The sequence below is a fragment of the Nycticebus coucang genome, chromosome 10 (genome assembly GCF_027406575.1).
Source record: "Nycticebus coucang isolate mNycCou1 chromosome 10, mNycCou1.pri, whole genome shotgun sequence".
NCBI classification, from domain to species: domain Eukaryota; kingdom Metazoa; phylum Chordata; class Mammalia; order Primates; family Lorisidae; genus Nycticebus; species Nycticebus coucang.
In genome coordinates, this window is record NC_069789.1 from 94,997,664 (window position 1) to 95,013,351 (window position 15,688).

A 15,688-nucleotide genomic window follows, 5' to 3' on the forward strand; every position below is an offset into this window, starting at 1 on the left:
AACTGAGGCTCTTGAAAGACCATGTAACCCACCCAAACTCACAGTGCTAGAACCAGAACTTAACACCAGGTTCAAAGAATTCCACATCTATGCTTCTGACCCCCATTATGCATAACAGATGCTTCACCTAAAAAAGAAAAATTACTCTCAGACTCCAAGCCAGGCTTGAGAAAGCAGAAAGAGCAAATAATTTGAATATCTTATGACAAAACTATTGCAAACACTTTTATCACACTACAGCTATGTGGAAGGTATTTCAAGATTTATCTGTAAACCAAAAAGCTTTCTTTGAAACATAATGTCAGAGCTGCAGTTACCAGCTCACTAGACCCCTCACCTTACCTTGTGTTCATCAGAGGCTCTGCATAGGTCTCTACGAAGAGAGACCAGTTAGAGCAGGAGTATTAGATTAGCAGAGACGGTGCTCCACAGTGGAAAAGAGCATGAGGTTCAGAAGCCACAGTCACCAAGAACCCACTGTGCTTAACTCCTCCTTGATTGGAGGCAAGGTTAAGAACATTAGTCCATAGGTTCAAATCTTGCCTGCACCCTTTGCCAGCTATGTTAATTTCAGGGAGATTAACTAACCTCCTAGTACCTCTGCTATACCCCCCACCCCCAAGAGTCATACCCACTTCGTAAGGTTTTTAGGAAGGTCAAATGAGTTGATATTTAGAAAGTGCTTAGAACAGTGCCTGATGCGTTGCAGGCACTGTGTTTTTATTGAAAGTTTTTTTAATGGGTAAACAAATAATAAAATGGGCAAATATTGGTTGACTATCTGGTGTGCACCAGGGACTATGCTAGGAAATTTTTCGTATTATGAACAAAAACGTGTAGCTTTGTGAAAGCCCTTTAATACAGCTGGTGTTTATTAAGCACCTACAGCTCGACATTGTGCCAGGTCCACTGTGATCTTCCTACCAGGGAGGTTCACCCAGAGCAGAGCAGACCTGGTGCACCTATAAAGAACATTTGACTGCACTGTAAATTGCCTTTTCATCCTGCTTTCTCCAGGCAGGATTGTGCCAGTTCCCTGAAGTATCCTTATGGGTTCTAACTTATTTATCCTTTGGGATCTGTTCCCAGAGAAGGTCTGGCCAGAGCTGGCTGCAACTACGTGGAGACTCCATTGTGTCTCCCGCTCACTGATTCCCATCTAGGCATTATTATCCTGGCCCTGCACCTGCTTTTCATCTCTGAAACCGCAGCATTCTAGTACGAGAGATTGGCTGTTAGCCTCAACAACCCCTAAGACTTTTCTGGCTGTGCTAACACACACTCAACCAGCCTTTCCTGCCCTGGTATTAATGAAGTCTCCCTTCCCTGTGTCCACTGATGCTCTGACTGGGCTGAACGTTGTTCTTTCTTGCCACCTCCCCTGCGTGAGTCTCTTTCTGATCATTTCCTTCTAGATTTAGTCTCTCCTGAACTCCAGCCCAGCGAGAACCAGACCCTGAACTCAAAGCCTTGGGATTAGTTTACAACTCAGGATTTCTAGGAACCCAGATGACTTTGTATGTGTGCTTGGTGATGAGGAGCTCAGACTTGCAAACAGCTTGCCAGCCATTATCACAAAGTGGTAAACTGAACCTGAGCACTGAATATGAGGGAGCTGAGGGACGTAAAGCTTCCAAAAGAGGAAACTGAGGATAGCTCCTACCAGCCAAAATGAAATGCGTGCTGATGCTCAGGAGGAACTTTCTACCTTTGTTGAGAGGTTGGCTGAGATGATCTCTAAGGCTCATTATCCATGATGTGTTCATTACACCATCCTACTGGCCCTCTGAGTTCAACTTTGACCATGACCTTCATGTGCCACTCCTGACCCATTTTATACTCTCTTTTACAACCTTCCTTTTCTGAATCCTGTGGATAGCTTTATAGGAAGCCCCAGACCTGGCTTGTCCTTGGCTTAATAGAGCTCTGACCTTGGATTGCTTGCAGTGCAGTTACAGGTGATAGAAGTCTCCTAAAACTGGTAAACAGGACAACGTCCCATCCAACCTTATTCCCAAGGACCACATCATCCTAACTAGCTAGTAAGCAGCTTCTCATTCTTTATTAAGCACCAGCTTTATATAAAGCACCATGCTAGGCACTAGGGAGCTATGAAGATCAGTAACTTTAATTCAAGGTAGGAAAAAATAACTCAGACAGTATCCTAAATAAACATAATGCTTTGTGGTCCCAGATGCTATAAAACCCTGAGTGAAGAAGATAGAAAATTGTCCCTTGGGGTCAAAAGTCTTCAACAAAATGGTGGTGGCAGTAACTGCGAGGCATCAGTCCATTAAATTAAAGTCCTAGAGCATCTCCCTGAATTGTCCTCAGGGAAGATTCTGGACCTTCCAGACAATGTTAATAATAACCATCCTTCATGCAGGTAGAAGCTTACAAAGCGCTCTGGTTCACAGCATCTCTTTGGCTCCTGGTGGTGGCTGTGAGAGGAAAGCGGAGAAGCTAGAATCTTTTGCAGAGGAAGAAACTGAGACTCTGGAGAAGTTACGTGACTTGTCCAAGGCCAGAGGCGCAGACATAGGTCTAAACAGTATCTCTTGACTCATCACTATTTGTCCACTTCACCATCCTGCTAGCCTCCAGGTTCTGAACTGGAGCATCAGTTTAATGTGCAGCCAGCCAAGAAGAAAAGGGCTGAGTGCAGCGGCTCACACCTGTAATCCCAGCACTTTGGGAAACTTTGAGGCCAGGAGTTTGAGACCAGTATGGGTAGCAGAGTGAGACCCCATGTCTACAAAAAATGTAGAAATTAACCAGGCATAGTGGTGCACACCTGTAATCCTAGCTACTCAACAGGCTGAGGCAGGAGGACCACTTGAGACCAGGAGTTCAAGGTTGTAGTGAGTGATGATCTTGCCACTGCACTCCAGCCTGGGCAATGGAGTGAGATCCTCACTCCAAAAAAATGAAAGAAGAGGAAGAGAAAAAAGTCTTAGTCACCTTTCATTTGGAATGCTTGCTTGGACGGGCTCTACTTGGTGTCAAAAGCATGTCTTACTTGAGCTTGTCTGTGATGATGTGCAGATCCAGGACTGAACACTTTGCTGGCCTTTGTTAAGGTAACGCACTGTGGCCTGTCTTAGAGTCATTGAGTGCCTGGGAGGGGATTTGGGGAAACCTTTGATTCATCCCTTCTCCTCATCCATCCAACCCAAAGGCAAGTGAGTGTTGTGTTCCCTGCTGGCCCTTCCACACTTCCTCTGCCCTTTGATAAGCTTGCTTTCCCTCGAAAGCTCAGGCAAAGTGCTGGTGCTATTGGTGTCCTCCTGCAGGATGCTCTGGAAGGCAGGATGCAGGTGCACCTGGGAATGTGGGGTGCAGGCAGGGAAGTGAGACAAATGGAAGCACTTCCAGAATCTAAAATCTTGGCTTGGTACCATGCTTAGGAGGCACCTCTTACTTACAAACATGAACTTAACAGAAACTGCTTTGATGGATGAGATGGGAGTGTGCAGTGTGGAAGGTGGTTCCTGCAGTTTGTGGCCTCCTGAGTCTGTGAATGTCAAAGAGGAGTTCAGCCTTTTTGTCCCAAGGCCATTCAGGTGGCACATCCTTCACTGAGACTAGAATGGAATCAACCCCACTTGAGGGCATTTGCCCCGTCCTCCCACCTGTTTTCCTGGCTCACTTTGACATTCAAGGAATTGGGGGCTGACAAGTGCCTTTGAAGTGAAAGTAAGTCTAGTGGGGGTGGGGGTGTTGAGTCCCTCCAACCCCACCCACCTCTGGCTTTTCCAAAGAAACCCAAAACAGTTCTCTTCCCTGGACAAGAAGTGAGAGGAGGAGTTACCTTTTTCATGGAAGGATGAATGAGTTCACGGAAAGGACTCAGGGAGGGAGGTGAAGAACAGAAAGTGGATTTCTCCCATTGAGTATTGGCAAGCCTGTCCTTCCCTTCAGGGGGCCCTTTACAGTGATGCTGTGATGCGCTTCTCTCCCTTGAAGCTGAAGATTTTGCCTTGAGGAAAGTTGGTTTACACCTTGTTACTGAAGAAAATAGCTGAGGTTTGAGAGGTAAACAGCCACCCACTCCCTGTCTGTCAAGTGCCAGTGTAGCTGAAGATGAATGGGGACCTCTCTGCTCCCCCCTCCACCCACGCCATTACTCTCTGATTCTGCCTGCTCCATCCTGAGGACAGCCAGCCTCCTCCACCCCATCCCTGCCTCCCACCTTTAGAGGAAGGCAGATCAGAATTGAGCTAATCCTTAAAAAACTATTTAGCGTTCATGTGCCTGCCTTGCATAGAAGCAGTTCAGGGGTTCTTGTGATTCTTGATTTAAATCTGTCTCTTTCACTTCCTACAAATGTATTGCCATCTGTTGATTTCATTTCTGTGACACCCACATCAAGATCATTCATAAGGAGGATGAGACTGTGCCTAGACCCCTCCCCTGCTCACAGCTCTCTCCCATCCAGATGCCAGAGATGGATCCGTGAAGACACGTGTGCACACGCGTACACACACACACACACACACACACACACACACACACACACCCCAGACTGTCGGGCAGTTTTCAGTTGTGGTGTTTGTTTCCTGAATAATTACAAGTGGACACCCACCAATCGCGTCATCCCTTGGGAAGCCTGGTTACTGGACCCGTTAATTTGGGTCCAGAGTTTCTTTTGTGCTTTTTGTCAGCTGTTTTGGTTGCATCTTCATGATTTACTCGTTAATAAAAATCACCTTCCTTTTTCATTTTCCTCAAATGTGAGTTAACACGTTGTGTCTTATCTGCTCTTCAGCTTGTAAGGGCAACCATTCCTTCTCCATCCTAACCACACACACTGAAACTCGCAGAGTTTGAGCAAGGACCAAATGAGATGCTTCACACAGAGCGTCCAGCACAGGGTCTGGCATGTGGGTGAGGGCCTCACCTGTTGTTGTTTGTGCTGGCATTTGAGTACGTGCAGGTCCTGTCATTTAACCTCAGCATCTTTCTCAGAACTGTCCTCTTCTCTCCACCCACTCCATTAGTGCAAACATCACCAGCTTCCACCTGCATTTCTGCCACGGCCTCCTGCCTAGCCTGTGTGCCTGGCCTCTGTGCCCTTGGGCTCCACACTCTTTCCTTCCACCACCTGTCCTCTACACCACAGCCAGAGTGGCCATCTCACTATAAATCTGATCATGTCACTCCCTCCCACGTAAAAGCCTCCTAAAATTCCCCTAACTTTTCAAAACAAAATTCAAACTCCTTAGCAAGTAATGCCAAGCCTGTGGTGGCCTTACCTGTCCTGGATAGGGATCCAGGGGCACCTCTGACTTGTGTCATCCACCAGTCTGTCCTTGGTATGTGGGCCAGAGCCATCCAACACAGCATACAGTTCCCAGCCATGATACCTCTACGCCTTTGCACATGCTGTTCCTCTCCCCTGACCCTTCCCTCAACCTGCTTTAGGTGTCTCTCCCTTCCACTGTCCTGGCCTCTGCCATGTGTTAATAGCTAACACGTGTTCCCAAATATTTCATGTCTTACTTAGTCTCACAGCAATCCTATGTTAGCTGCTGTTTTATTATAGCCCATTACAGATAAGGAAAATTAAGACATAGAGAAATTAAGAGATTGTCCCAAGATCTCACTACTTTTAAGAGCAGGAATTTGAACCCAAATGATCTGGCTTCAGAGTCTCTACTCGTAATCACTGGGCTTTTTGGCCTCTTAACTATTGTCCCATTGGCCAAACCATGGCCCTCTCTGGACTGAGCTCCTTGAACCGAGAAACCATGTGCTATTCATGTTTAAAACCTAGAGCCTGTCCCTCTGCCTGGCACAGGGCAGTTCCTTTTCCGTCTCTACTAAAGATAGGAAAAATTAGCCAGGCGTGATGGTGGGCACCTGTAGTCCCAACTGCTTGGGAGGCAGAGGCAAGAGAATTGCTTGAGCCCATCAGTACCATCCTGTGGTACTCAGTAGGTTTTAAGACTAAGCCTCTTTTTGCAGCCAGTTCCTTCCAGTTGTGGTGTTTGTTTCCGAATAATTAATTACAAGTGGGCACCCACCAATCCCGTCATCCCTGGTTACTAGACCCATTAATTTGGGTCCAGAGTTTCTTTTGTGCTTTTTGCAGCTGTTTTGGTTGTGTCATCATAACTTACTCCTTGTTAAAATCACCCTCCTTTTTCATTTTCCTCAAACTTGAAGACACAGCACTCCACAGAATTCCTTCCATGTGCCACAGCTGTGGGGTCAGAGGCTTAGAAGACAAGCTTCCACCCTTGAAAAACTTATCATTTGAGAAGATTAAAAAGTAGCGATAATGATTCCTCAGACCAGTTTTGTTATTTTATGGTGGGTCCTCGTATAAAAATAGTCCTCCTTGTTTCCCAGCTAGACCCTAAGCCCCTTGATGAGTGAGACCACGTGCCACCCAAGTCAAAGCCAAGTACTCAGTCGGTGCTGGTGCTAATGCACCGTTAGGCCTCTGCATGGACTTTAGGCTTCTGCTGCTGCCCTGTGTCCTAGCCCCAGTTATGTAGGCTTCCCAAGGCTGGAGTTGTAGGGGTCACCTAAAGACAGGTTGGAAGTCGATTTCTGTAAGCAGAGCTCCTAGCTGCATAGACCTGAGTTGTTCAGGACACTAGAACCTCATTTAAGTGCAAGCTAGGTCCCCGCACCTGCAACAATTATTTTCCATTGTACAATGTCCCCTAATGACTTGCCTTATGTACAGATATCCACAAGGTAGCTATCCTCTTCCATGCAGACTACCCCAGGTCGGAGCAGGGCTGGTTGCCACCATGCCCCTCACCCTCTCAGGTACTCTGATCATTGATGAGCTGTGTCCAGGGTAAGGAAACTCAGGACCCCTGACAGGTGGCATGCCAGACAGAAAGAGCAGGACCTTTGCAGGACCAAACAAGAACCTGTCAGTATGCCTCCTTGCTTTCTCTACTCCATCTAGCCCAGCATAATGCCCCTTTTCCAGAGTCCAGGACACTTGTAGTCTGTGCCTGGCATGCACAGCTTTGCACCTGTGGTGTGCATGCAAAAGACAGTGCAAGCTAGGCATGGGGGCTCAAGGCTATAATACTAGCACTCCAGGAGCCCAGGGCTGGAGGATTACTTGAGGCCAGTTTAAGACCAATCTAAGAGAAAGACCCCATCTCTACTAAAAATAGAAAAAATTAGCCAGGCATGGTGGTGTGCACCTATAGTCTCAGCTACTTGGGAGGCAGAGGCAAGAGAATTGCTTGAGCCCAAGAGTTTGAGGTTGCTGTGAGCTATGATAACACCACTGTGCTCTAGCCCAGGTGACAGAGTGATACTCTTTCTTTTGTTGTTTGTTTTTAGACAGTCTAGAGTGCCATGGTGTGATAGCTCACAGCAACCTCAAACTCCTGGACTCAAGCAATCCTCCTGCCCCAGCCTCCTGCAGAGCTGGGACAATAGGACCTGACCCCAACGCTGGCCTAATTTTTCTATTTTGAGTAGTGACAGGGTCTCACTCTTGCTCAAACTGGTCTTGAGCTCCCGAGACCAAGCAATCCTCCTACCTTGGCTTCCCAGAGTGCTAGGATTACGGGGATGAGCCACTGTGTCCAGCCATGATACGCTTTTCTCAAAAAATAAAAATTTTTAAAAGGCCACAAGACAATGCCACCTGTCATGGACTGTGCATCAGGCAACCACCAGGACAACCACAGGTAGCTGCCACGTATCCATCCATGTCCCTTTGCCAGGCCCCATGTGAGTATGCACCTCCCATCACCTTCCAGCTGCAGTATACTTTCCTTTTCTGTAAAAAGGGGATAAACATTCCTACCTTGCAGATTTTTTAAAGATTTTACATTTTGCTAGTTTAACAAATATTTGTTACGTGCCTTTTATGGGCCCAGCTCCCAGCACTGAGAAAATACTCAATAACAATAGCTTTAAGGTGATCTTAGACAAAGGAGTTTCAGAACTGTGGAGGATACACAGGGAGAAAGTCTTTTTCTGTAAGTTGTTTGGTGATCTCTGTGGCTAGGATGTTCAGAGAGAGGACAGTCTTTCTTAGGGACTGAGTATCATCCACGTCCCTAAACCTCCAGTGGGCTCAGCATTGGCACTTACCGTGTCAACCATTTGTGCCATATGGTGTAATTACGTGTTGACTTTTCTGTTTCTCCGCCCCCCAAGACCATGAGGGCAGAAGTCAGAGCTTGGTACCTTATGTACTGTTGTCCCTGGTACCTAGCACAGTGCTCTGCCCCTGTTAGCACCTGCCCCAGTAGACACCTCATACATGTTTGTGGGACCACAGCAGATGAACCCTTTCTGAGTGTCCCACCTGCTCACTGTCCTGGCCTTTAACATCAAGAGAGCATTGCTGATACGTTAAGAGGGCATTTATTTTAAAAATACTTCTTATCCCTCTATTTCTGCTACTTTCTCTTAAATAGGCAGTGAGGCAACCTGGGCTTTGGTACCCGAACACCATATTGCAGTCAGAGTTCTGCTGTTGGTAGTGTGGGAACTAGTTGCCTGGTTTCTCTGAGGTATACTCGCTCTGTCTGAAAGGTACATGCATTAGTAATAATACCTGACCCACAGTGTTGTTTCAAGAGTAAACAGAATTATGGGGAACCATTTTGCATTTCTTCTCCATTGAACAGATCCATGGTGGACCAGTGAGCACGGAGGATAAAAATCATGAAAAAAAAAAGAGAGAGAGAATCTTCTTTATTGTGTGTGTGTTTGTTTGTTTTTTATTGTTAACTCATAGCTGTGTACATTAGTGCAATCAAGGGGTACAATGTGCTGGTTTCATATACAATCTGAAATATTCTCATAAAACTGTTCAACATAGCCTTCATGGCATTTTCTTAGTTATTGTATGTAGACATTTGTATTCTGCCTTTAGTAAGTTTCTCCTGTACCCACTCTAAGATGCACCATAGGTGGCCCCACCCATTACCCTCCCGCCACCCTAACCTCCCCCCTCCCTTCCCCTTCCTTGGCCCTTTCCTCATAGTCTTGTGCTATAGTTGGGTTATAGCCTTCATGTGAAAGCTATAATTTAGCTTCATAGTAGGGCTGAGTACATTGGATACTTTTTCTTCCATTCCTGAGATACTTTAGTAAGAAGAATATGTTCCAGCTCCATCCATGTAAACATGAAAGAGGTAAAGTCTCTCATCTTTCTTTACGGCTGCATAATATTCCATGGTACACATGTACCACAATTTGCTAGTCCATTCGTGGATTGATGGGCACTTGGGCTTCTTCCATGACTTAGCAATTATGAATTGGGTTGCAATAAACATTCTGGTATAGATGACTTTGTTATATTGTGATTTTTGGTCTTCTGGGTATAAACCTAGCAAAGGAATTATAGGATTGAATGGCAGGTCTATCTTTAGGTCTATAAGTATTCTCCAAACATCCTTCCAAAAGGAACATATTAGTGTGCATTCCCACCAGCAGTGTAGAAGTGTGCCCTTTTCTCCACATCCACACCAACATCTCTGGTTTTGGGATTTTTTTATGTGGGCTACTCTTACTGGGGTTAGGTGATGTCTCAAAGTAGTTTTGATTTGCATTTCTCTAATGATAAAGGATGATGAACTTTTTTCATGTGTTTGTAGATCGTGCGTGTGTCTTCTTTAGAGAAGTTTTCCTTCAAGTCCCTTGCCCACCCTGAGATGGAATCACGTGTTCTTTTCTTGCTAATACGTTTGAGTTCTCTGTGGATTCTGGTTATTAGACCTTTATCGGAGGTATAACCTGCAAATATTTTCTCCCATTCTGAGGGCTGTCTGCTTGCTTTACTTACTATGTTCTTGGCTGTGCAGAAGCTTTTTAGTTTGATCAGGTCCCAGTAGTGTATTTTTGATATTGCTTCAATTGCCTAGGGAGTCCTCATAAAATATTCACCCAGGCCAATTCCTTCAAGAGTTTTCCCTGCACTTCCTTCTAGTATTTTTATAGTTTCATGTCTTAAGTTTAAATCTTTTATCCAGTGAGAGTCTATCTTAGTTAATGGTGAAAGATGTGGGTCCAGTTTCAATCTTCTACAGGTTGCCAGCCAGTTCGCCCAGCACCATTTGTTAAATAGGGAATCTTTTCCCCACTGAATGTTTTTAGTTGGCTTGTAAAAGATCAAATAACGGTAAGTAGCTGGGTTCATCTCTTGGTTCTCTATTCTGTTCCAGACATTTACTTGTCTGTTTTTGTGCCAATACCATGCTATTTTGATCACTATCAATTTATAGTACAGTCTCAGGTCTGATAGCATGATTCCTCCTGCTGTGTTTTTATAGCTGAGAAATGTTTTGGATATTCAAGGTTTTTTCTGATTCCATATAAAACAAAGTATTATTTTTTCAAGATCTTTAAAATATGACACTGGACCTTTAATAGGAATTGCATTAAAATTGTATATTGTTTTGGGTAGTATAGACATTTTAACAATGTTGATTCTTCCCAGCCATGAGCATGGGATGTTTTTCCATTTGTTACCATCTTCAGCTATTTCTTTTCTTAAAGTTTCCTAGTTCTCTTTGTAGAGATCTTTCACGTCCTTTGTTAGGTATACTCCCAAATATTTCATCTTCTTTGGCACTACCGTGAAAGGAATACAGTCCTTGACTGTTTTTTTGGTTTGGTTATTGTTGGTCTATATAAAGGCTACAGATTTATGGGTGTTGATTTTGCAGCCTGAGATATTGATGTATTCCTTGATCCCTTCTAAGAGTTTTGTAGTAGAATCCCTAGTGTTTTCCAGATATACAATCATAATATCTGCAAAGAGTGAAAGTTTGACCTCTTCTGACCCTATGTGGATACCCTTGATCGCCTTTTCTTCCCTAATTGCAATGGCTAAAACTTCCATTACAATGTTAAAGAGCAATGCAGACAATGGGCAACCTTGCCTGGTTCCTGATCTAAGTGGAAATGATTTCAATTTAACTCCATTCAATACGATATTGGCTGTGGGTTTGCTGTAGATGGCCTCTATTAGTTTAAGAAATGTCCCTTCTATACCAATTTTCTTAAGTGTTCTGATCATGAAAGGGTGCTGGATATTATCAAAAGCTTTTTCTGCATCGATTGAAAGAATCATATGGTCCTTATTTTTTAGTTTGTTTATGTGCTGAATTACATTTATAGTTTTACGTATATTGAATCAGCCTTGGTGTATAATTTTTTTGATGTGTTGTTGGATTCTGTTTGTTAGGATCTTATTGAGTATTTTAGCATCAATATTTATTAGTGATACTGGTCTATAATTTTCTTTTCTTCTTGGGTCTTTCCCTGGTTTGGGGATGAAGGTGATGTTTGCTTCGTAGAACGTGTTGGGTAATATTCCTTCTTTTTCTATATTTTGGAAGAGGTTTAGTAATATGGCTACTAGTTCTTCTTTAAAGGTTTGGTAGAGTTCTGACATAAAGCCATCTGGTCCTAGGCTTTTCATTTTAGGGAGATTTTGTATACTTGATGCTATTTCAGAACTTGATATAGGCCTGTTCAACATTTCCACTTCATTCTGGCTAAGTCTTGGTAGGTGGCATACTTCTAGGTATTGCTCGATTTCTTTCAGATTTTCATATTTCTGAGAGTAGAGTTTCTTGTAGTGTTCGTTAAGGATTGTTTGAATTTCTGAGGGGTCTGTTGTTATTTCAACATTACCATTTCTGATTGATGAAATTAGAGATTTTGCTCTTTTTTTCCTGGTTAGGTTGGCCAAAGGTTTATCTATTTTATTGATCTTTTCAAAAAAACAACTTTTGGATTTATTGATCTGTTGTATAAGTCTTTTGTTTTCAGTTTCATTTACTTCTGCTCTGATTTTGGTTATTTCTTTTCTTCTGCTGGGTTTGAGGTTGGAGTGTTCTTCCTTCTCCAGTTGCTTGAGATGTCCCATTAAGTTATTAACTTCCTCTCTTTCCGTTTTCTTGAGGAAGGCTTGCAGTGCTATAAATTTCCCTCTTAGGACTGCCTTTGCAGTATCCCAGAGGTTCTGGTAATTTGTGTCTTGATTGTTGTTTTGTTCCAAAAATATGGTGATTTCGTTCTTAATCTCGTCTATAACCCATCTATCCTTTAGCAAAAAGTTGTTTAGCTTCCATGTTTTTGTATGGGTATGCAGGTTCCTGTTGTTATTGAGTTCAACTTTTATTCCATGATGGTCTGAGAAGATGCAAGGAATAATTTCTATTTTTTTTAATTTGCTGAGGTTATATTTGTGGCCCAGGATGTGGTAGATTTTGGAGTATGTTCCGTGGGCTGATGAGAAGAATGTGTATTCAGTTTTGTTGGGATGAAATGTGCTGTAGATGTCTGTTAAGTCCAGATGTTGAATGGTTAAGTTTAAATCTAAAATTTCTTTGCTTAGCTTCTTTTTGGAGGATCTATCCAGCACTGCTAAAGGGGTGTTAAAATCTCCAACTACTGTGGAACTGGAGGAAATCAAGTTGCTCATGTCTGTTAGAGTTTCTCTTATAAATTGAGGTGCGTTCTGGTTGGGTGCATAAATATTAATAATTGAAATCTCATCATATTGAGAGTATTACCTTTAACAAATATGGTTCTTATTCTTCATTTTGGTTGGTTTAAAGCCTATTGCGTCTGCAAATACAATTGCAACGCCTGCTTTTTTCTGCTTTCCATTTGCCTGAAGTATAGATGACCATCCTTTCACCTTGAGTCTATATTTTTTAAAGTAAGATGCGATTCTTGTATGCAGCAGATATCTGGCTTGAGTTGTTGTATCCAGTCAGCCAACCTGTGCCTCTTTAGAGGACAATTGAAACCATTTACATTAATTGAGAATATTGATAAGCCTTTCAAGAGTCCGGTGGACATTTTTAATCCTTTTGCGATTATGGAAGTTGGAATTTGATCAAAATTTTCTAGTGGGTTTACTTTTGTGGTGGAGGATTACGCTGGTCTTTATGGAGGATAGGTCCGAGAATATCCTGGAGAGCTGGTTTAGTTATGGCAAATTTCTTCAACATGTGAATGTCCTTGAAGTATTTAGTTTGTCCGTCATAAATGAAACTCAGTTTAGCTGGGTACAGGATTCTGGGTTGAAAGTTATTTTGTTTTAGGAGATTAAAAGTCGATGACCATCCTCTTCTAGCTTGAAAGGTTTCAGCAGAGATATCTGCAGTTATTCTAATATTCTTGCCTTGTAGGTGATGGTTTTCTTTCGTCTGGCTGCTTTCAGAATTTTCTCCTTCATATTAACTTTAGTGAAATTGATTATGATGTGTCTGAGGGATGTCTTATTTGGGTTGAGTCGTGCTGGAGTTCTGAAACTGTCTGCTATCTGAATTTCAGAATCTCTTGCATGTCTGGAAAGTTCTCCTTCATAATCTCATGGAGAAGAGACTCTGTGCCTTGTGAAGCCACTTTGTCGCTTTGAGGGACCCCTATAAGACAAATATTGGTTTTCTTCTAATTATCCCAGAGCTCTCTGAGAGAGTGATCTGTTTTTGCCCTCCATTTCTCTTCCTCTTTGAGAGTTTGGGAGCGTTCAAAAGCTTTGTCTTCAATGTCAGAAATCCTTTCTTCTGCTTGCTCCATTCTGATACTGAGGGATTCTACTGTGTTTCTCAGATCTTTGAGGGCTGCAACTTGTTGTCTCAATGTGTCAAAATCTTTGGTCATTTGGTCTTTGAATTCGTTGGATTCTTGAGATATCTTTTGGGTTACTGCTTGGAATTCTAATTCAATCTTATTTGCTATCCAGATTCTGAATTCAGTTTCTGACATCTCAGCTATTTGTTTGTGTATGGGATCTTGTGCTGTGTCGGCCCCATTGATCCTTGGGGGAGTTGATCTACTCTGATTATTCATATTGCCAGAGTTTTTCTGTTGATTTCGCCTCATAATTGTTTTTTGCCATTGCCTCTGGCTGTCCTCAGAGTTAGGGAGGTGTCTCTCCAAGATTAGACCCCAGCAGGATCACTCCATTGTTGCTGGATCTTTGTAGGGAGTGACTCTGTGTAGTTCCTCTGGGGCTGCCCCAGCCAGGGAGTTCTGGTTGTGGAAGCAGCTCCGGAGTGTGACACACCCGGATTGAGCAACAGGGTGGGAGGCGATGCGCACAGTTCTGGAAGTGCCTGGCACCCAGTGACTTTGGCACAGAGAGCCCAAGGCTCCAGCTGTCTCGGGCCAGGAGTAGTGCTCTGCACAGAGGCAGGGAGGGCTCCGGAGGGCACACGGCTACCGGAGTCCCTGGCCAGACGAGCGGGCCTGTGTGGAGGCAGCAAGGGTATAGGAGGGAGGACGCAGGGTTGCGCGGCTCCCACAGTTCCTGGTCAGGGTATGTGGAGGCCCGGCTTGCGCAGGTCATGGGTTGCAGGTCACGGTGCAGCTCTTATGGAGGTCTGGGTGGCACCAAGGCCAGGAGTTTGCAGTTGCTATGAGCTGTGACACCACAGCACTCTACCCAGGGCAACAGCCCAAGGCTCCAGTGTGCCAAAACCGGTCTCACTCTGCTCCTGAGGGTTAGGGCTGTAAGGCAGCTCAGTTTCTGCCTTTAGGCTACTCAGTCACTAGGTTACTAGCTCCCACCCAATCCTTGTTCTGTGACCCTGAGGGCGGAGCTTGCCGGGGCAGTTCTCTCACAATGGCTCCTTGCGGCCCCTGGCCAACCACTAGTACCTCCGTCCAGCTCAGTGGCTCAGTCTGGGGCCCTAGACAATGACCAAAGTTCTCCGCACTCCTGCTCAAGCTCTCCCTAAGGTAGTTCAACTGAGTGCCAAGTCCAAAAACACCGAAACAGTTCATAGGTAAGGCCTTTCCAATTTACAGTCTCACTGCTGCTTGTATTTATGGCTGCCAGCGGGATTAGGTCAATAGAACACACGCAACCACTTGCCAGTTTTCCACTGTTTTTGTCCTCCTCTTGGGGTCGAGAAGTCCCTTTCTGACTCCTTGTATCCTCAAAGGAATGATTATAGGCAGATCCCACCAGCCAGAGATGTCTGGAGTCTTATCTCCCCAGACTCACTGTGTCCAGTTGCAGGGAAACTGTTACTCAGCCGCCATCTTGCTCCACCTCTCCTTCAGTGTGTTTTATCATAAGCATTTTCTTAGAAAACCTTCGCAAACCACGCCATGTTTTCTAGTAATCAGCCACTAGACCATCATTTACAGTAAGGGAAAGTGAGGCACACCACGATGACTTATTCAGCTTCAACAACCTAGCAAAAGATAGAGGATCCTGCAGATTACTTTTATCACCCTTCCCTTAAGCAGAGATGATGGTGCCTCTCTCCCTCCTTTGACTCAGTTAAGTCGACTCTTAGATTTATTGTCACCCTAACTATCATTTCCTGAAAGCCTGAGCCTTGTAAGGCTCCTGTCTGCTTTGCCAGATTTATGGTCACAGTTTCTAGCCCCCAACAATGTCTCGAGTCCAATTTGCATATCCACAGTGTCCAATCCAGATCCTCCCAGGGCACAGTCAGGCTGGGGCTGGTTCTCTCATCAGGCTGTGGTCTCGCTGTTCCCTGCAAGTCAGCATTCTTTGTCTGGGTGGCAGCGATGCTTAGGAGCCACATATTAGTGGTGGACTGTGCTATGGGAGATGGAACATGCAACCTGTATATTTGATGCTTGCGGTGGGGAGAGAGCAATGCTACTGATCCAAGTCACTATTAGAAATGTCATCTTATTCCTGAGAGGAGTGTAGCCCTGCTGGAATTTGTCAGAAGCATTTGCGCACTAA

The 15,688-nt window shown here is 44.3% G+C and overlaps 1 protein-coding gene across 1 annotated transcript in view; it reads left to right on the plus strand.

The window, feature by feature from the left end:
• The window catches only part of FAM78B (family with sequence similarity 78 member B), a 100,350-nt gene that overhangs the window by 17,310 nt on the left and 67,352 nt on the right, over positions 1-15,688 (plus strand). The gene's annotated exons all lie outside the window — the stretch shown is intronic.